Source organism: Hippopotamus amphibius, chromosome 3, assembly GCF_030028045.1.
Source record: "Hippopotamus amphibius kiboko isolate mHipAmp2 chromosome 3, mHipAmp2.hap2, whole genome shotgun sequence".
Taxonomy (NCBI): domain Eukaryota; kingdom Metazoa; phylum Chordata; class Mammalia; order Artiodactyla; family Hippopotamidae; genus Hippopotamus; species Hippopotamus amphibius.
In genome coordinates, this window is record NC_080188.1 from 128,416,095 (window position 1) to 128,434,376 (window position 18,282).

The 18,282-nt window shown below is 45.3% G+C and overlaps 1 protein-coding gene and 1 non-coding gene across 12 annotated transcripts in view; one reads left to right on the plus strand and one right to left on the minus strand.

Moving 5' to 3' along the window:
• Positions 1-1,579: 1,579 nt before the first annotated feature.
• TRNAA-AGC (transfer RNA alanine (anticodon AGC)) lies at positions 1,580-1,652 on the minus strand. Its single transcript has one exon. It is a non-coding gene; the product is annotated as a tRNA-Ala (tRNA).
• Positions 1,653-2,028: 376 nt separating this feature from the next.
• PPP6R3 (protein phosphatase 6 regulatory subunit 3) overlaps positions 2,029-18,282 on the plus strand; it is a 125,138-nt gene continuing 108,884 nt past the window's right edge. For 8 of the 11 annotated variants that reach the window (XM_057728794.1, XM_057728799.1, XM_057728800.1 and 5 more), the window contains exon 1: positions 2,160-2,266. The gene's annotated coding sequence lies outside the window, so the exon portion shown is untranslated. Of the gene's footprint in view, positions 2,049-2,154; positions 2,267-3,443; positions 3,461-18,282 lie in introns of those variants that run through there. The other 3 variants (XM_057728795.1, XM_057728793.1, XM_057728797.1) reach the window with 3 other exon arrangements.

The following is an 18,282-nucleotide window of genomic DNA, read 5'->3' on the forward strand; positions in this document are numbered from 1 at the left end:
CTTGCTGCTCCAAATTGAAACCATCCTCTCTAAAGCATGGCCGGCCCTGAACTTGCCCTCCTGTCACTCCGAAGCCTTTCCTGGCCCTCACTGTCTGAGGATAAACCCCAAGTTCCTTCGCTTATCCTCCAAGGCTGCTATGAGTCCCTCCCATTCTTTTCCCCCGGACCTGTGATCACCAGGATCTGGTCCTCCAACAGATATGCCTCTCCCCACCATGCTTCTGCAGTTCCCTCTGCCGGGTATGCCTGCTCCCACCCAACGCCGGGTTTTCTGTATGTTACATCCCTTTCCCTAACCCTCTGCACCAAGCACATCTTCTAAACTGGTTTCAATCTTGACTGTCTTCTTCACATAGCTGTGTAGCCTTGGATGAGGCTCTGAGCCTCTCTGAACAGTAGAATCAGGGCAAGTGACATCTGCCCTTGGTTGCTGCCTCCCTAGAGGCCCAGTACCCTTCAGGGCATGGACACAGGCTGGTAGGTATTACCACCAGTACCTTACAGATAAGACCTGGAGACTCAGAAGGGTTAGATCACCCAGCCAAGGTCACTCGCCCATACAGGTGTCTAAATGCTCTCTGGGTCTCAGTTAACTAACGTGTCAAATGAGGATGATAATCTATCAGCAATTAACTCCTTCCAGATTCTGCTTCTAGCCACAGGCTTGCTGAAGCAGGGAGCTGGGGAAGGGGCATGTTTGCACCAGAGACCCAGCTCCCCAGGCGCTGGGGTTGACCCAGTTCAAGCTGGGCTCCATCCTCCCTGTCATTTGGTCCCGGGGGGTGGGGGCTCAGAGAGTCTGAGTCAGGGAGGTGGAGGGCCAGCTGGGGCCAGCTGGGGCCCGTGCGGCAGGATGCTGAGCCCTGGGAAAGCAGCCCAGGGGCTGACTCCAACGGTCCTGCCATCCCGCTCCCCCCAGGTGCCAAGCTCTGTCACTTTTCTCAGGCCTGGACTCTGGGAGACAGCCTGGGGAAGCCCCACAGGAAACCTGCCTCCCGTCCTTGAGCGGCAGTGGCCATCTCTGACCAAGCCAGTGCCCCCGGGGAGACCTGCCAACCTCCCTGCACGGGGCCCTCATTACTTATGACTCCAGGCCCGGTACCCAGCTGAGCATCGGGGCTGTTGCTTCCCCCCACCTCGGGCGTCCCCTCTCCCATCACAACCCAACCTGCCCCAAAGCCTGGAGTCTCAGGGCTCTCTTCTCCCTGCCCCGTGGGTAGAAATGTCACCTGCTCAGGAAGACACCCCCGCCGACCCCCCACCACTCTACGGCCTGCTTTACTTACCGGGTCTTGCCCAGGTGGAGTCGGACGGCTCCCACATACGTCAAAGCCGGGACCCTCTGCTGCCTGCGCATCCCCGCCGGCGGGGCACACACCAAGCGCTCACTAGATTGGTATCAATAGGATCTCCTACGTAAATCCTTCCGCAAGGCAAAAGGAAGACCCCCGCATCCCCGGAGCAGGGCGCACAGAGACAGGGGTGACCCGGCCCCCTCAGTTTGCCCCTACAACGCCTGGTATAGCCTCCGCCTTCGAGGACACAGTGACCCCCCCCACCTTTATAAAATGCAGCTGTGGAGAATGCGGGCATCGATCCCGCTACCTCTCACATGCTAAGCGAGCGCTCTACCACTTGAGCTAATTCCCCAGCTCTGAGGGACTTCCGCCGCCGAAACTTATTGTGGCTCACGTCATCACCGGTTTCCTCCTGGCCCTCCGACCCGCCCGCCCGTCGGTCTCGCGGCCCCATTGGTTTTCTTGCAGCTCCCAGGTCTAAGGCTATGATTGGTTTGGCTCAATTTAGTTTTAAAAAGCACCGGCTATCGGATTGGTCGTCCGAAGCGTCCGTCAAGCGGAGGCCCTGCTGTTGCTACGGCGTAGGGGGACCCAGCCAGGTTTCTCTCGGTTTCTGATTTGTTTCTCGAGACTCCGGCGTCCTAGAGGTTCCGTATCCGTCGAGTCCATGGGAAAAGAACGCGCCCCTAGCACTTGACAGACGGGCTCTGCGAGCCAATCGGAGTGGGCGCAACGAGGGGGCCGCTGGGTAATCCAATAGGTTGCAGGGGGCGGGAGAGGAAGGCCAATGAGCGCGGGGATGGGGGCGGGGACAGGGCCGTGATTGGCCGAGAGGCGGCCGGAGGGAGGGCGGGGGGAACTCAAGGCCTGCTTGATACGTCCGCCATTTTGGGCGCTTCGCTGATGGTGTCGGTGAACGCGTTTCCCGCCTGAGCGCAACTAGCGGCGAGTCGCGGGCACCTCCAGGTAATGGGGGGAGGGGGCGGCGGCGGCGCGGGGCGCGCGGGGCGCGCGGGCGGCGGCGGCGGCCTCGGCGGCGCGGGGAGGCAGCGTGCCGGCCCCCCGCGCCTCCCCTCCCCTCCCCCCCGGAATTCGCGGCTCGGTGGCCGGGGAGGCGCGGCGCCCGGGCTGCCCGGCCGGTCCCCGCCCGGGCCTGTCAGCCGCCGGGCCGGGCGGCGAACTTTGCGCCCGCGTTGACGCGTGCGGCCTGGCGGGCGGGCGGGCCCCTCACCCGGCAGGGCCCCGCCGCGCCCCGGCCTGCCCTGCCCGCCCCGAGCGCCGCCCGTCCGCCCGCCCGCCCGCGGGCCCCGGGGCGCGTCAGGTGGAGGCGGCGGCTCGCCGGGGACGCGCGGAGGCCGCTGCCGGGCTCGCTTCTCCGGGAAACAAGTTCTGTGGGTTCCTGCCCGTTCGCCGCGGAGCCCGGCTCGGCGTGGCGAGGCCGCCTGGCGAGCGCCCGGCGGGCTCCGATGTGGCGACTCGGGCGCGGAGCCGGTGCCGAAGCTGCCCGGGCGCTGGGGGGGGGGGGGGGGGGGGGGGCCGGGGGCGGGGGGTCCTCCTCGCGGCCGCCGGGACCTCGCTCTTTAAGAAGCCCTCTCGCCGGCTCCTCGGAGGGGTGTTCTCGCGGCCCCGCTCGCTCTCGATCGCTCACTCGGACTCGGGGGCGCGGGGGGACGGGAATGAATCCTCGGACGCACCTGTGTGTCCTGACGGTTCAGCCCCCGCGCTGCGTGTCATCCTCTCGGTGCTGAACCATCCTCGCCGTGGGCCGGGCGGAGCTTTACGGTTGGCTTTTCTGGGAAGGGCACTTAGGGAGCTGTTTCCTTCTATCCCTACAGCGCTTGTTAATAACGCGGCTGGTTCGTTCCCGTGGAGTGTGACCGCGATTCTGTCCTCAAGGTCATGTTGTAGGCAGGCAGCAAGTGGGAAAGGGGCTCCAGCGTCGCAGCCCCTGGGACGTCTCCCAAGTGGCGTCGGTGTGGGAGCTTTCTTTGCTCTCGGGTTGGACCGCCTGGTTTCGGAGCTGGGCCTCACCGCTCTCTAGCCCAAACTCTCTGCTGCTTCTGTAACACGGGAATAGTAACAGTGTCCACCTCACAAGTGTGCCGGGAGGAAAGGAGTTAAGACAGCTAGAAATGGTGCCTGGCACGAAGAATCCGCCTGGTAATTAGTGGCTGTTATTAGTTTAAATTTGCTTTTTGAGTGTTTAGATACTGTTAGGAAGTCCCATGCGTGTTTAAGTCCTGGCTTTTGGTGACTGTCTTTAGAAAGCCCTGTGTGTTTAAGAGTCGTCTGGGCTGAGAACCACCCAGGAGAAGGGTGGTTGAAGATGGATTAAATTACAAACGTTTTCTGCAGTAGTTAGTGGTGGTGTCTCTGAATGGTTTGTTTAAGAGATGGTGAAATAAAGAAAAGCCCATCAGGAGCTCAAGTCTGATTCTGTTCCTAACTGTACTTTTGGATACTACTTATTGAGTGTGATTGGCCCCCAGATCAATAACTCTGGAGTTTGTTAGTGTACTCCTGGGTTTTTATTGAGGTTTGAAAGGTTACTTTGTATTGAGATATACTTCAGTGAAGTTAGTTTGGAAAATAACTGTTGTCCTGGATGGATGCTTTCAGAGTTGTTTTGAATTTCAGTATGTTTGATCAGAGAGTCTAGCATATCTAACAAAATGCCATCCACTCGCTCACACATATACTCACAGTCTTTTGATTCTTGCCCTGTGCTCTTCTCCTTGGTACCTGAAACCAGCTTGCCCTTCTGCTAGAATTCCTTGCTTGGGACCTGGCTTGCTTTGGTTGCACTGGGCAAGGGTTATTTTGACAGACTTGGTCTTAAGTAGAGCATCTTGCTGGTTTAACTTACTGAAGAACAGGAAGAAGTTTGCTTTAGATTAGAAAACTAGCTTTTGTGTAAAGTATAGCAAAACAAAAACTGGTTTCAATTAACTGCTTGGGAATTTGAGAATCAGACCATAACTGGACAGAAAATGAATAGTGATAAAATTAAGGCTTGACAGGGTGAGGTTTACTTAGCCTCTTTAAAGTAAGTTTTTGCATTGATTTGGTACAAAGATAATGTGCTTGTTACAGTTAAGACACCTTCCTTAAAACAGTATTTGTCAGGATTGGTATTTAATTTGCTTCTATAATAAACTTGTATCTTGTGGTTTTATATTTTGAGAGGCAGCCTGAGTATATATTGGTCTAAAATTTTAGACCTCTTAAGTCAGGGTCTAAGGCCTGGAGTGCACAGAGTGGTATTAGCTACTTTTTCTTAGACGCGATGACAGGAAAAATAGACCTGGCTTCTTGGCTTTAAGAAGCTTTCTTATTTCTTTCCTTTCTTAAAAGAACTTCAAATGCTTGGTTTTTTATTTACTCTAGATTAGTAGTTCTCAATTGGGGAATGATTTTGCCCCAAAGAAACGTTTGGCAATGTCTGGAGACGTTTCTGCTTGTCACATTTGTGGGTCAGGCAGTGTACTATTGACTTCTAGAGGGTAGAGACCAGGGATGCTGCTTGACATCCTGTCATGCACAAGATGGCAACCCTCTCCCCCCAACAAAAAGTTATCCAGCCCCCAATACCAGTGGTGCTGAGATTGAGGAACCCTGCTCTAGATAGATCCTAATCTGGCCTGCATTGGAATCATTTGGGAGACTTTTTAAGACCACAGGTGGTAGACCCCACCTCTAGAAATGTGTGGCGAGAGTGAGAATATATTTTTAAAAGCTCCCCAAGTAATACTGAAGTGCAGGTAGGTTTTGGAGCCACTGTTCTAGACCACAGATTTTAGGGGCTACTTTGTGGGTCAAGGAGTTCTTTGTGTCGTCTGTGAGCTCTATCTGTACCTAGATCCTGTCTTGGACATTACTTAGTAGTGGGAATAGATGGTGTATGTACGTTATTTTCAGGTGCCCAAAGACTGAACTTTAAAAAAAATTTTTGAGTGAATTTATTTTAGAAAATAATGGAGAAGCTTTTTTTCTGTTGCTTCATGAGAATCCATCACCATATTGTGCTGAAACTTAGTGCTCGTGGGTGTTCAGGATTGTTTGTGCCTATGCCAAATAACCTCATCCTCCTGTGATTTTCGAGTTCTGTATCTTTTGCCCTCATCCTGTCAGTCAGCTGTCAGTCTGTTTTTAGATGCCAGTCATCATTATCTTCTTCTTTTTTTAAAATGAAGACCTACTTCCAGAGAGTTAGCCTGGGTCTGTTCACCAGTTCTGCCCTTTGAAGGCAGGAGAGAGGCAAACTCTGTGCTTGTCATTTAACACAGTGACCCATGCTTGCCAGCAAAGGGGGCTTGCCTGGGCCCTGGACTCTAACCCAAAGCAGGTGAGTGTTTTTCATGCTGGGAAGAAGAGGTGCAGTAGAATAGAGATGGGCAGAGGTCCTTTTCTCACACATACTTCGACTGTGGATGATCTGCTTCATTGAGTGGAAGAATGTTAGTATAAAAACTACAAATTTTCAGCAACTGAATGTTAAAATCTGGACATATAAAAGGGAGGCGATCAGGGAGGCACTTTCGAATCCTTCATCCTGAAATTTGGCCCGTGGCTATGCTGAAAATGACAAGTGACCACTCCCCCTGTCTACTTCTAATCTTCATTTATTTGATCAGCAAATCAATTGAATTCTTGCTCTGTCAGGAATTGTATTAGGGATATACTCATGAACAGGCACTTAAGGATTTGCAGTCTATGGGGAGAGGCAGCATTGACAAAAGAGATGTCCCCTTGGCTGTGAGGCCAGATAACACAGCTTTGTGAGACTTGTATGTGGTGTAAGTAAGCACACTCTTAGTGAGAGGCCCTAGAGGTTTCCAAAGAGAGAGCTCCTGTTTGCTGGCTGAGTGTTTAGATTTTCAGAAGTCTCTTGCCAAAGAATAAAATAGTTACACCTTTGTTTCTCATGTGTAGTAAATAGTTACTTCCACTTCCCTCCTTGATTCTGTGTGTCTTAAAAAACCATGCCACTCTTCCCATGCTGGTGAAGCTGTTTTGTAATGACATATAGGGTTGACCTATATTGTCTTTTGCTCCATAGATATTGAATGTCACTTGATCAGACTTGAAGCGCTGACTGTTTCCGTACAGATCAGAGGCTTGGTGTAGGTTCAAGCTAAATATCTTGGGCATCCTTGAAATCCATGGTGCTTCCAGTGGGAATGGGTTTTTTTTTCCTGCTGCAGTCTGGATCGAGGTTGACTGGAGATTTGACTTTTGACTTTGGCTTGAGTTAGTTGCCATGGAAACCCCCTTTTTCTTCCTCCCTCCCCCTTTATTTTTCTTTACTGGGAGGGGAGAGCTACTACTAGTCGGATCAATGCCCAGGGTATTTCAGGTTTTGAATGATTATGAACTGACATCTGGATACCAGGTAGACTGGCTAGATGGTGAAGAGGCAAGTGAAAGGGAATCTTGGCAGTACTTGAAAGCCTTCTTGCCTTAACTAGGACATTTTTGTGTCACAGACTGGGCAGAGATCTGGGCTTACTCTGCATAGAGGAGGTTTACTTCTCACTTCTGCTGGCTAGTGTTGACCTGTTTTATTAAGTATTAATGAAGACTTCATAGTCGACTGACTTTATAATTTTATTTATTTATTATTTTTGGGGGGGTACACCAAGTTCAATCATCTGTTTTTATACACATATCCCCATATTCCCTCCCTCCCTTGACTCCCCCCCCACCCTCCCTGTCCCAGTCCTCTAAGGCATCTTCCATCCTCGAGTTGAACTCCCTTTGTTACACAACAACTTCCCACTGGCTATCTGCTTTACAGTTGGTAGTATATATATGTCTGTGCTACTCTCTCGCTTCGTCTCAGCTTCCCCTTCACCCCCCCGCCCCCTCCCAAACCTCGAGTTCTCCAGTCCATTCTCTGCACCTGTGTCCTTGTTCTTGTCTTGTCACTGAGTTCATCAGTACCATTTTTAGATTCTGTATATGTGAGTTAGCATACAATATTTGTCTTTCTCTTTCTGACTTACTTCACTCTGTATGACAGACTCTAGTTCTATCCACCTCATGACATATAGCTCCATCTCATCCCTTTTTATAGCTGAGTAATATTCCATTGTATATATATGCCACATCTTCTTTATCCATTCATTTGTTGATGGGCATTTCGGTTGCTTCCATGTCCTGGCTATTGTAAATAGTGCTGCAATAAACATTATGGTACATGTTTCTTTTGGGATTATGGTTTTCTTTGGGTATATGCCCAGGAGTGGGATTACTGGATCGTATGGTAGTTCCATTTGTAGTTTTTTAAGGAACCTCCAAATTGTTTTCCATAGTGGCTGTACCAACTTACATTCCCCCCAACAGTGCAGGAGAGTTCCCTTTTCTCCACACCCTCTCCAACATTTGTTGTTTCCAGATTTTGTGATGATGGCCATTCTGATCGGTGTGAGGTGATACCTCATTGTGGCTTTGACTTGCATTTCTCTGATGATGAGTGATGTTGAGCATCTTTTCATGTGTTTGTTGGCCATCATAGTCGACTGATTGTATACAAATTAAGTTTGATAGGTTCTGAACATCTTTTTACCAATATAAAGAGACTCTGATTTGGTACTTCTCAGCAACTCTGGAGAAAACTAGGGTATTATTAGTTCCCAAATATCTTACAGTGGGAATATGTATTGACTTGGAATGGTTTGTGTGCCCTAGAGGCTGACTGCCATGAAATCTGGTGGCCCAAAGGAAAGATGAATGAGATTGTTTTTTGAAACATCAGGGAGCAGAACTAAGAAGGCTGCAGATAGATAGATAGATAGATAGATAGACAGACAGACAGACAGACAGACAGACAGACAGACGGACGGACGGACGGACTGCAGAAATAAAAGTAGGACTGAATGTTGAGTCAGATGCGAAGAAAGCTGTATGGATTGCTAGTGGGAGCCTAGAGTTAGGGTTGGTTTAGGTTAGGGTTAGGGTTGTAACCTGGATGTAAATCTGAACAGTTGTTGCTGGTGTCAGCAGTAATGCAGTGGGTCAGAGAGACACTGACAAGAAGAGAAAGGGGAGCTTGCCTGGAAATGCATGGCCCTCTGAGACCCTGATCAGGGCGAGAAAGGCAGCACTACACTAGCCACTGAGGCGCTCTCCGTGGTGGCCTGCACTATCCAGTAAGGCTTAGTGTAGTTGGTAGACATTGGTTGGACCTTGGTGAAATCTGGGTCTTCAGTCCCAGATGAGGCAGTGATGGAAGGAACATGGACAAATATTGAGTTGATTGGCTGTTTGGGGCTTCCTTTCATGAGAATCATGGTTTTGGAGGTCATGAATTATTAGAGAAAAATTTAGGTCATGCTGGAGAGTGAACCTGTGGGTAGCAGAGAAATCTCAGTTCCTGGGTGATTGGTGGCCCCACTAGACCATAATTTCAAGTGTCATTTGTTTCAACAATAACGTCATAGCTGGAACTCACTGAGAGTTAAGAATAAACACAACATTGTAAATCAACTGTACTCCAATAAAAATTTCTAAAAGATGGTTAACTTCTGACTTGGTGTTTTGTTTGTTGTTTGTTTTAGTGGTAGTACATGTCTGTTTTTGTCATTGTAGTAGATGAGGGGGTAGTGTCTCCTAGTATACTTTTGTTGACATAGAGATACACAGGGTTTTTGTTGCCTCTGGACAGTGGGCAGGTCACATCTGCCTCTGTTGCCTGCGAGATTAATCAGTTTTAATCAGTCCCTTCTGATTAAACAACACTCTTTGAATCACCCCCCTCTCCCTTTCTACTGTGGACCCCTCGTCCTCGATTTATTGTACTCTTAGATGGTTACAACAGCTATGCATTTGGCACCTATCATAGGCATAGTATTTTAAGCTAAGGAAATTTTCACAGATTAATACCTGCTCTCTATTCTCAGTTCAGAGTGTCTTGTGGAGGTCAAGAGTGCACAGGATCTAAAATAGCTGACTTTGAGTTCTGGCTTCCACAGTCTTCCAGCTGTGTCATCATAATGTTAGATGACATCTCTGTACCTTAGTTTTCTTATCTGTGAAATGAATGTTAAATATAAACCAGTTAGCAAAATTCCTAGCACACATTAGTATTTGTTTTAGTATTATTACTGTTATCAGTCTTCTGCCTAATAACAGCAGAAATAAGTTCAGAAATGACTAATTTAAGTTGCAGTGAAATGCCCTGAAGAAGTGAAATGGAATATTATGGTATCGTAGAGGCCCTTCAAGATCTAAATAGCTGCTCTGGGGAAGTATCAGGTGATGGTGAAGTGGGTCAGGGCAGGTTATAGAGTTAGATGGTGGTGTTGTCGCCCCCTCCCCCCACCCCCCATTTGAATTATGTTGTATAGATTTTTCTTGCTAAAATGTGATAATATTTTCTTACTGTGGTGGGAGTAGAGATCATAAATTTGAGGTTTTGCACTTTGCTTTCTAAAATATTCATCTTTAAAATCTCTCTTGCTGGCACATTAAGACAGTATAAAAACCCCGTTTGCTTTGAAGTCCCTCATGTTACACAGAGCCGTATTTTTTTTAACATACTGTGCTCTTGGAGATGATCACACGTCTTGAAGGATCAATGGTTTGGGTTTTTTTTTTTCTTGAGTGTTTATTTATTTATTTATTTGGCTGTGCCACAAGGCACATGGGAGCCTAGTTCCCTGACCAGGGATCAAACCCGTGTCCCTTGCAGTGAAAGCATGGAGTCTTAACCACTGGACTGCCAGGGAAGTCCTTGAAGGATCAGTGTTTTTTAACAGATGATTGGCTCTTTTAAATTTTGCTCTTAATTTCTTTACAAATTTCTCATTATAACCAGACAGTTGTTTTCTGTAAAGGGCCAGTTAGTAGATACGTTAGGCTATGTGGTCTCCGTACCTACTCAGTTCTGCTGCTGTGGTGTGAAAGCCACCACAGTCAACATGTGAACAAATGAAGGTGGCTGTCTTCTAGCAGAGTTTTATTTACAGAAACAGGTGGTGGGGCTGGATTTGACCTGTCTTGCTCTATCCTACTTTCTACTTTAATTTTTAATGAGATCATATATTCAAGGAGTATATATCAGCATGTGTACAGATATTAAATGTTAAAACCACCACTTGTGCACCACTAACCAGCTTGGGAAGTACAGAATGTTGCCACTACCTTTGGCTTCCTATATGACCTCCCCAACCACTCCTACCTGTGGATTTACTTCATGGTGTCACCATCTGTGAATGTATCCTTATATAAAGTAACTTAATTTTTGCATGTCTTTATATAAATGGAATCATTTTGTTCTGTAACTCACCCTCTCCCCTCTTACTGTTTTTGAGATTCATTTGTTCAAACGTTTGAGAACTTATGTCTTAGCCACTGAGACATGATCTGATGCTGGCTCTGTTAGCAGCGAGCAAAGAAGACTTTGTCCCTGTCCTCTGGAACTTACGTTTTAGTGGAGAAAGACAGTTAACAGATTAAGTCAAAAATATAGCAGTCATGTGGTGATACAGCTGGGAGCAAAGTCAAGCCGGGAAGTGGGTGGGTGGGGGCTGTTTGCAGATTGAGATAAGGTGGTCAGGATGGGCCTTCCTGAGACCTCTGAACACAAGGAGGTGAGGGAGGGAGCCACGTGGCTGCAGGTGGGGGTGGGGTAAGGGGAGTCCTACTGGCAGAGTCCAGTGTGCTGTGCGTGAGGCACTAAGAAGGGTTGTACCTGCTGTGTTGGAGGGACAGTAGAGAGCCTGGCAGGAGGGAGAGCTTGGGGGAGAGTGGCGGGAGAGGAGGTCAGAGGGATGGGGGTGGGAGCCAGTCACACAGGCCATTGTGAGGATTTTGTCTTTTTCTCTGAATGAGATGGGAAGTCATTGTAGTGTTTTGAACAGAGGTGTGACGTGAGATCTGATTTCTGTTTCTAAAAGTTCCCCTGGAACTGTGTTAAGAACAGCTGTCTCTCTGCTGCCTCAAATCCAGCAGAACAATAATGGCAGCTTGGACTGAGGGGGCACAGGAGTGGAAGTGAGAAGGTGTTGAATTCTGGACGCATCCTGAAAGTTGAGCCGACTGGATTTGCTGATAGACTGAATATAGCTGAGACAGCCGAGTGAAGGGGTTACCGACCAGGGATTTTTGCTTGCGGTCAAGATTGTGGGAGGTGCAGGTTGTGAAGTCAGATCAAGAGTTGGGGTTTGGACCTGTTGCGTTTGTGAAGCTCTTAGAGAGTTGGCTGGAGCCACTTAGGATTAAGGTGTTCGGAGAGGTCTGGGCTGAAGATAGAAATGTGATAGAAATGTGAGAGTCTTCAGTGTTTTGATGACACTTAAAAGTCCTGATGTTGAGTGAGCGCACTGAGGACTGAGGGCCGAGGCAGCAGGGAACATGGGGACGGTTGGCCTCTGGGGTAGAGGAGAACCGGGTGGGCCTTGCATCTTTGAAGGCGCAGGAGGTGTCATCAAGGGGAGGGAGTGAGGGAGAACCCGCGCCCAGTGCTCCTGCTGTGCCCTCAAGTGAAACAAGGGCCCAGACTTGTCCTGTGGCTTTGGTGGCACATGAGTCATTGATGATCTTGACAAGAGCAGTCCCCACACGATGACACAGAAAGAGCCTGAAAGGAAGGGTTCACGAGGGATTGAGAGAAGAGGAGGGCAGATGGAGAAAGCCCTTTCATGGGCACTTGGCCACGATGGGAAAGGGAGAGTTGGGACCCTGAGAAGGTTTTGTTGAGATGGCTGAAATTACAGAATTTTTGTACTGTTGGTGGGAAATGATTCTGTACAGGGTGAGCACCTTGGTGAAGTGGGAGAGGGGACATTTGCTGGGAAGGTGACAGGGATTGGGCCCACGTGGAGCGTCCATAGGCTCTTCCTTGGTGAGAGGAAGGAGAGCAGAGGAGGGGAGCTGGTATGGTGGGAGCAGGGCTGTTTTCTTCTTTCTTTTTTTCTCAGTGAAATAGGAAGGAGTCAGTGAAAATGAGAGTGAGTAGGGGAGGGTGGGGTGTGAGGAGAGAGGAGAAGGTATGGGGTATTCGGTGGGAAAATAAGAATGTGAATGGGCTGGCAGTGTGGAATGGCCTCCTGAGGGGAGCCGTCCTGAAAAAAGCAGTTGTGTTCTTTTTCCTGGGAGCCACGGGCGTAGGCAGTATTGCAGTTTTGTTGGAGTCGTGGTTTCCCCAAGCAAAGGTGGGAAAGCAAGAGTAGGTCAAGGGAGTGATTGTAATGGTGAGGCATGGGCTTGACGCTGGGAAGGGAGGGGAGTGAGGCCATGCATGCAGACAACAGGTTTTGTCCACATTGATGTGTGTAGCTGTAGTTTATCCTTTTCACTTCTGATTTCAGACTGAATGCCTCCTTTTATTCCTTGTCCTATCATTGTGAGATAGGATCCTTTCCATTAAAGAAACAGTGAGGCTTTGAACACGTGCAGAAAAGCATTTCCCTGAGGTATCAAGCCTGGAGAGAGTTAGAGTTGTAGGGTAGTGGGACCTGTACAGCTTTGACTTTAGTTAAACTAGTTGAACCACTTTCCCCTCCTATCAGCACTGTTGTTCTGTGTCCTTGTCAACTCTTGGTATTGTCAGACTTTTTTATATTCGCCAAATTGGATGTGAACTTACATCTCATTTTTTAATTAATAGCTTTATTGAGATATAATTCACATATTACAATTTATCCATTTAAAGTGTACAATTTAATAGGTTTTTGTATATTCACAGAATTGTGTGATGATCACCACCGTCTAATGTTAGAATGTTTCGTCATCCTGAAAAGAAACCTTGTACCATTAGCAGTGACTCTGACTCTCCATTCCCACCTATCCTCTAGGTAACCACTAATGGACTTACTATGGATTTGCCTATTCTGGACATTTCATGTAAATGGAATCATACAACATGTGGTCTTTTGTGACTAGCTCTTCCTCTTAGCATGTTTTCGAGGTTTATCCATGTTGTAGCATATTTCAGTATCAGTGTTTTGTTGCATTTGATTACTGAGTAACATTCCATTGTATGGACATACCACATGTTCTTTATCCATTCATCAGCTGGTGGATGTTTGGGTTATTTCCACTTTTTGACTGTTACGAACAGTACTGCTGTGAGCAGCTGTGAGCACATGTGTGTGTAAGTCTTTGGAGGGGCATAGGTATTTATTTCTCTTGGTGTATACTTAGGAATGGAATTGTTGGATAATGTAACTGTGTTTAACATTTTGAAGAACTACCAAACTGTTTTCTGAAGTGACTGTACCATATTATATTCTCACCAACACTGTATCAAGGTTCTAATTTCTCCATGTCCTCACCAACATATATTATTTTCCATTTAAAAAAAAAATCACAGCCATGCTAGTGAGGGGTGGTGTCTCATCGTTGTGGCTCTTGCTTTCCTGAATGACTAATGCTCTGGGGCATCTGCTCATATCCGTATTGGCTGTTTGTATATCTTCTTTAGAGGAAAGCCTATTCAAGTAATTCTTTGCCAATTTTTATTAATTCATTTGTTTCTGCATGGTTTTAATGTTCTTTTTTCAGATTACTACTTCAGTTGAGAATTTTTTTTTCTTTTTGGCTATTTGGATGTCTGCTTTTGTGAAATACCTGTTTATGTCTTACTTTTTCCTCTTGAGTTGTTTTGTTTTTCTTATTTGTAGGAATTTTTTTTTTTTTTTTTTTTGGCTGCATTGGGTCTTTGTTGCTTTCCACGGACTTTCTCTAGTTGTGGTGATTGGGGGCTACTCTCTTCGTTGTGGTGCACAGGCTTCTCAGTGCAGTGGCTTCTCGTTGCGGAGCGTGGGCTCTAGGCACTTGTGCTCTAGGCATGTGGGCTTCAGTAGTTGCAGCACATGGGCTCAGTAGTTGTGGCACACAGGCTTAGTTGCTCCGAGGCATGTGGGATCTTCCCAGACCAGGGATTGAACCTGAACTCACGTCCCCTGTATTGGCAGGCAGGTTCTTTTTTTTTTTTTTTTTTTCTTTTAACTTTTTATTTTTTTATTTTTTACAATAAACTGCATATATTTAGAGTGTACAATTTGGTATCCCAATCTCCCAATTCATTCCCCCCCCCACCCTCCCTGCTTTCCACACTTGGTGTCCATATGTTTGTTCTCTACATCTGTGTCTCTATTTCTGCCTTACAAACCGGTTGATTTGTACCATTTTTCTATAGTCCACATATATGTGTTAATATACAATATTTGTTTTTCTCTTTCTGACTCACTTCACTCTGTATGACAGTCTCTAGGTCCATCCATGTCTCTAAAAATGTCCCAGTTTCATTGCTTTTTACAGCTGAGTAATATTCTATTGTATGTATGTACCCCATCTTCTTTATCCGTTCATCTGTTGATGGACATTTAGGTTGCTTCCATGTCCTGGCTATTGTACATAGTGCTGCAATGAACATTGGCATGCGTGTGTCTTTTTGAATGATGGTGTTCTCTGGGTAAATGCCCAGTAGTGGGATTGCTGGGTCATATGGTAGTTCTATTTTTAGTTTTGCAAGGAACCTCCATACTGTTTTCCATAGTGCCTGTATCAATTTACATTCCCACCAGCAGTGCAAGAGCGTTCCCTTTTCTCCACACCCTCTCCAGCATTCACTGTTTGTACATTCTCTGATGATGCCCGTTCTAACCAGTGTGAGGTGATACCTCATTGTCATTTTGGTTTGCATTTCTCTAATAATTAGTGATGTTGAGCAGCTTTTAGCATGTGCCTCTTGGCCATCCGTATGTCTTCTTTGGAGAAATGGCAGGCAGGTTCTTAACCACTTTACCACCAGGGAAGTCCCGGGTAGTTGTCGTTTAAAAAGTTTTATGTTTTTTTCTTTCTACGAGTCTTGTATGTTTTTGTGTGTGTTAGATTTATTCTTTGGTTACTTTATAGTTTTTGCTGCTGTTGTAAATGATTTTTTATTTTTTCAAAATAAATAATTCATTTATTTATTTATTGGCTGTGTTGGGTCTTTGTTGCTGCACAGGCTTTCTCTAGTTGCGGTGAGTGGGGGGTTACTCTTTGTTGCTGTTGCAGTGTGCTGGCTTCTCGTTTCAGTGGCTTTTCTTGTTGCAGAGCCTGGGCTCTAGGTGTTTGGGCTTCAGTAGTTGTGGCACCTGGGCTCAGTAGTTGTGGCTCAGGGGCTCGAGAGCGCAGGCTCAGCAGTTGCAGCACACAGGCTTAGTTGCTCTGAGGCATGTGGGATCTTTCCAGCCCAGGGATCCAACGCGGGTCCTCTGCATTCGCAGTCGGATTCTTAACCACTGTGCCACCAGGGAAGTCCTTGGTTTTCTTTAAGTTAAAACTCTCTATTTGCCAGTAAATGGAAATGCAGATGACTTTATATGTGGCTCTTATAGTCAGTACCTTCTCTAACTTAATAATTTGCTTGTGGATTCTTGGGGTTTTTATGTGGATAATCATCTCATCTTTGAATAATGACAGCTCATTTCTTTCCAGTTTTTATACTTTTTACATCTCACTCTAGTCTTACTGCACTGCTTCATGGCAACCATCACCAGTGGGTAATATAAATGGTAATGGTGGGCATCCTTGTCATGTTCCCAGTTTTAAGGGAAATGCTTTTATCTTTCACCATTAAATGTGTGGGTGCTTTTTTTTTTTAAAGAAAAGGTTGAGGAAGATTTCTTCAATCTTAGTTTATGGAGAATTAAAAAAATAAAAGATGGGCATTGAACTTAATTGAATGCATTTTCTACATTTATTGAGATGGTGGTATTACATTTTTTTGCCTTTAGCCTAGTAATTTGAACAGTTTCTCTAAAAGGTAATATTGGAATTAACTTTACATTTCTGGGATAAATCCAGCCTGATCATGACCTAATCTTTTAAAAAAAATCTTTTTGTTTTGTTTTGGGTATGTATGGTTTTTTTTTTTTAGTGGGGGGGGGGCGCGGAGGGGGGAGGTTGTGCCACTCGGCTTGTGGGATCTTAGTTCCTTAACCAGGGATTGAATCTGGGTCCTAGCCGTGAAAGCCACGCGTCCTAACCACTGGACCACCGGGGAATTCCCTTTGTTTTTTTGTTTGTTTGTTTTTTCTTTTTTAATTGCTAGTACCTTCAAATTTCTGTTCATTGGTAAGATTGATCTCTAATTTTCCTTTTTTATATCAGCCTTATGAGTTTTGTTATCAAGGGTATTCTAGTCTAATAAACTAAGCTGTAGTGTTTCCTCCTTTTTATTCTCTTAGCATGTTTATATGTAAAATTGGAACTATCTGTTCTTTCAGTGTTCCAAGAAACCTGACTGCAAAGCCATCAGGGCCTGGGTGTTTTCTGTCTGAGATTTAAGAATCACTGATTTGGTTGCTTTAATATTTTTAGAATCATTAGAGTCTTCTCTTTTTCTTGAGTCATATTTGGTAATTTACATTTTTCTAAAACTCATTTATTTTGTCTGCATTTTCAAATATATTGGCAGAAAATTATAATTTCTTATTTTTTGGATCTGCCTGACTTGTAATTAATTACTAATATTTAATATCTTAAACAGGATTCTTAGGTCATTAATTTTCAGCTTTTTTGTGTACATAATATGTACATATATGTAAGTAAAGTGGTAATTACCCTTTAAGTACCACTTTAGCTACATCTCAGAAGTTTTGCTATGCAGAATTTTCATCTTTCGGTTCTGAATGTAGTCACATTTTCGTTTTGATTTCTTCTCTGACTTAGAAATTTAGAAGGTATGTTGAAAATCTTGATATATATATCTTTTAATTTTTGTTATTGATTGCTAACATAATTGTGCTAATAAAATGTAGTCCAGTGTGATTTTGATTCTTTGAATTTTGTTGAGGCTGTTTTAATGGTGTCTAGTTTGTGTCAGATTTTTATCAATATTCCATGTGTGTTTAAAAAGAATTTGTTTCCAATTTAAAGGTCAGGTTTTCCCATGTCTATTAGATGAAACTCATTAACTGAACCCACATTCAAACTCGTGTCCTTAACTAATATTGTCTGCTTGTTCCATCCCTTAGAGAGAGGAATCTTGTTAAAATCCCATTATGATGGAAGGTTTGTCAAATTCCTGTAGTTCTCTCAATTTTTGCTTTCTGCCTGTAAGTTTAGAATTGTTAAGTTTCCAGGGACTTGCACAGTTTGTCATTCTGTAATGAATCTTTGTTTCTAGGAACATTTTTTTCCATGAAAATATATTTTGTCAGAGATTGGCATAGCTGTACTAAGCGACTTTGAGTTAATGTTTGCCTGATGTATATTTTTCTGCCCTTTAACTATCAAGTTTTGGTGCCCTTAATGTTTTAGGTGTGCCTTTTGAAAGCAGCAAATAGCTGGATTGCTTTTTAATAATTTGACTTTAAGCTGGGTAGTCTATTTACATTAGTTGTGGTTGAAATAGTTGGTTTATTTCTACTTTTGTATTTTCTGCTTTCTAATTGGGCTTTTTTTCTGTTCTTTTTCTTTTCTTGCTTATGTATTTTGGGAACTTTTTTTTCTTCATTCCTATCTACTATCCTTTTTACCTACACCCAGTAAGAGATTAGACACTTCTTGGTGATCTTAGATGTTTCGTATTTAACTTAAGGCCTAAAGTTAATTGATATCTTTACCCTTGTAAGAACCCTTGAATGCTTTTAGTCTCAGACTCCTTCTCCAATTTATATGCAGCTATTGCCTAATTAGATTAGAATTAGAAATGAGCTGTCCCTTATCCAGGAATTTGAGGTATTCTGTACTTAAAAAGTGCTCTTCATATTGGCCAGTCCAGCAGATACGTTTAGTCTGTTTTTATTTTTAGGTTGCTGGTATATTACCTTTTATTTTGGATTGCTCTTTTGGTGTCTTGCTACTTTTGAATAATCGTGTAGCAGATATTCTTTTGTATATGTGTCAACCAGTATTCAAAAAAACTTTAAAAATTACAACAGAGGATGTTCATTTTATTAAGAGCTGGCAAATGCGTTTTTTTCCCTCCTTTAAGTGGAGTGTTCCTGTGTCAGTAAGGAATTTGTTAAAGATTTTCTGCTCCT